Here is a 4118-nt window from a genome sequence, read left to right on the forward strand (position 1 = left end):
AATCCCCAGAGCAGTCATGTCGTCAATAAGTATAAGTCGTCATTTACCAAACAATAGAAACAATAAAGACAAATAATTCAGAGGCAACAACCCAACACAAGGGCTCATTAGGAGAATACACTTGCCTATAGGTTTCGCCACATTAAATTCTGTTACCCAGTCAAATGTCGTGGCTACCACAGAATATCCAAGGCATCCCCGTGTCAGGTATCACCCCCAAAATACATGCCTATAAAAAAAAACTAGCAAATGTAAAACAACCACGTAACACCAAAATAAGCTTATCCTGTTAATATATCCCTCTTTTTAGCAACAATAGGTAAACTAAATATGATAAATTTTACCAAATCACAAATATTAACACATTGCAAAAAACCTGAATGAACTAAAAATTATAGAATTCTACTTTACCATGAGGCTATTTAAAAAAAAAATCCGCTCTATTAGAAACACAATTCAAAATAAATGGTGCTGCATCATCATTTGTCGAACCTCCAAAATTAGTTGAAAATTTCTTTAAGTATTTCCAGATAATTCTTTTGATATTTATTTAAAAGTTCGTTATAATGAAAGCTAAATTTTTTAAATTGCCAAGATAATTTATTTGCAGAAAAACCTCTTGATATCATTTTTGGCTTAAGATTTTACATCTATTTTTAAATCGATATAATTACTACAAATCCTTGCATAACGAAGTAACTGTGAGAAAAACGCCGAATATGTGATATTTGAGTGTATATAACTTTCAGGGAATGGGAAACTAATCACTTCAAAACCAAAATCATCCGTTTTATTATACATTTTATAACTTAATTTATTATTATCACAAATATTAATATTTAAATCTAAGAAATGATCTACATGACCAGCGTCATGACTAAGTTCAAGAGTAAGCTCTGATGGATATATATTTTTAGAAATATCAATGAAATCCTTACAATTTAAGACAAAAATATCATCTAAATGTCTTTTATTATTTGACAAACATGTTTTAAATTATTTGGATTATTCTTATCCATCATATATTTATATTCTAGTTGACTTAAAACAAGTCAGCTATAAATGGGCTGGCATTCCCCCCCCCCATGGGAATTCCCACGATTTGCTTGTACAAATCACCACCAAATCTTATGTAAGTATTGCATAAAACAAATTCTAATAACTCAAAAATCATATCCAGGCTGCAGCATCTCAAGTTAACTGTAGTATTAAAGCAATTTGTCCATATAGCTTTTTTATTATAAGTGTCTATTTTTAAGAACGTTTTACTAGATAAGAGGAAAGATTTCTTGATAACAGTTTTTAAATTATCTAACACTACATTAAGTGATAAATTAGTATACATTGTCGCAAAATCGAAAGACTCAGTTGTTTTAGCTGAAACCATTGTTAAAGAGTCTATCACCTGCAGTGAATTATTAACACTCCAATATGGATTAAAATTCGAAAATTTTTTAATACCAGAACAATAGGTTTTAAATTTATTTACAATTTCCTTTAAAATTAAAGAGAGATCAGTAGCAGCAATACGGGTTGGACATTTACCTGCTCCAGCAATAAACCACGGTTTAGGAGGATTCTTATGAAATTTACAGTCCAATATAGGAAAGGGAACTTTTTATCATTGCCATTTATTTTAATATTAAATTTTTTAAAAAGTATTTCTTCAGTCTTTTCAATTAAATTCTCATCCTCTAAATTTACCTTTTCGTAAACATTAGTTGTGCATAACTCCCTTTTTAAGATATCACAATACAGCTTCTGACAAATTATTGCAAAATTATTATTGGCTTTATCCACTGGCACAATTACAAATTCATTCTGTAGATTAGCATTTGCTTGTTTAATCTTCGCATTATAAAATAATGATTTAGTGTTACTATTTTTTAAGTTAGAATATATTTTATTTCTTATTCTACTAATAATTAAATTCTTCCAACTTTGAAAACTCTCTTTATTTTTATTATCTTTCTTACACCACTTATCAATAAATTAATCAAAACTATTTTCCAAGCAATCAAGAACACTCGATGGTTTCAGATGATGAGAAAGACGGAAATTAGCTCCTTTATTGATTATAATTTTAAGATCATCTTGCTTTATTATTGACAAGTCCCTGTTATAACATGTTTGTAAGTAGGATTTACAAATGGGCCAAGTTGCTTAAATATATACTTCATATATATATATATATATATATATATATATATATATATATATATATATATATATATATATATATATATATATATATATAAATATATATATATATATATATATATATTTATATATATATATATATATATATATATATATATATATATATATATATATATATATATTCTTTATATATACCTATATATAAAGTGCCAAAACCCTATAGGCAAGTGTGTAGCCTCTTGATGAACCCCTGTGTTGGGTTGTTTCCTTTGAATTATTTGTCTTTATTGTTTTTATTGTTTGGTAAATTGACGACTTATGCTTATTGACGAAATGACTGCCTGTCCATGGATTACTCTTTATGGTTATTGTGTATGGCTATGCTGTTTGATCTATGTGATTGTAGGGATGAGTAGGGTTAAGCCCTTATTCAAGTGCCGGTCTGTATTAATCACTAATGTGGCAAAACAGTCTTCTTTTTCTCCTTCTGTTTTCCTTTTTTTATATGTTTGTACTGTGGCATTGGTGTTTTCTCTTTTTGTTATATATATATATCACATATTCAGCGTTTTCTCGCAGTTACTTCGCTATGCAAGGATTTGTAGTAATTATATTGATTTTAAAATAGATGTAAAAATCTTAAGCCAAAAATTGATATCAAGAGGTTTTTCTGCAAATAAATTAACTTGGGCAATTTAAAAAATTTAGTTTTCATTATAACGAACTTTTAAATAAACATCAAAAGAATAATCTAGAAATACTTAAAGAAATTTTTAACTAATTTCGGAGGTTCGAGAAATGTTGTCACTGCGCCATTTATTTTGAATTGTGTTTCTAATTGAGCGCATTTTTAAAAAATTAGCCACATGGTAAAGATGAATTCTATAATTGTTTAGTTCATTCAGGTTTTTTGCAATGTTTTAATATTTGTGATTTGGTAAAATTTATAATATTTAGTTTACCTACTGTTGCTAAAGGGAGGGATATATAAACAGGATAAGCTTGTTTTGGTTTTACTTGGTTGTTTTACATTTGCTGTTTTTTTTCATAGGCATGTATTTTGGGGGTGATACCTGACGCGGGGATGCCATGGATATTCTGTGGTAGCCACACACTGTGCTGGGTAGAGAATTTAGAGTGGCGAAACCCTATATAGGCCAGTGTATTCTCCTGATGAGCCCTTATGTTGGGGTGTTGCCTCTGAATTATTTGTCTATATTATTTTTTCTATTGTTCGGTAAATGACGACTTATACTTATTGACGACATGACTGCCTGTCCATGGATTATTCTTTATGGTTGATTGTGTGTGGCTATGCTGTTTGACCTATGTGATTGTATGGATGAGTAGGGTTAAGGCCTCATTCAAGTGCTGGGCTATATTAATCACTAATTTTGGAAAACAGTCTTCCTTTTCTCCTTCTGTCTCTCCTTCTGTCTTTTTTTTTTTTTTTTTTTTTTTTTTTTTTTTTTTTTTTTTTTTTTTTTTTTTTTTTTTTGTGTGTGTTTGTGTTTGTGCTGTAGCATTGGTGATTTCTCTTTTCATGATATATATAATATATATATATATATATATATATATATATATAATATACGAATTTTCAACATTCTTCGCTGTCCAATTGTCTGTTCATACAAATAGATTGTTAGGTTTTACCGACTCTTGAACATGTAACATTTAAATGTCCACGGGAAGACTATCCGTATTCAGATCTATACAGCATTTTTGTAATGATTGCCCTTGGGCTTTGTTGATGCTAATTGTGAATCAAATATTCCCTGTTTCCCTGTCGCCATTTATATATCCCCCATATGCCCTTCCGGCGTCCCCATAGTATTGTCCCTCTCTCCCGGTCGTCATTTATATTCCGTGTGTCCCCGTCGTCATTTGGGTCCCGTTTTCTCGGTCTGTAATTTCTCTTTGAGTTCCGGGTCGTCATTTATATTCCCTGTGTCCCA

Source organism: Artemia franciscana, unplaced genomic scaffold (genome assembly GCF_032884065.1).
Source record: "Artemia franciscana unplaced genomic scaffold, ASM3288406v1 Scaffold_1755, whole genome shotgun sequence".
In the NCBI taxonomy this organism is placed as follows: domain Eukaryota; kingdom Metazoa; phylum Arthropoda; class Branchiopoda; order Anostraca; family Artemiidae; genus Artemia; species Artemia franciscana.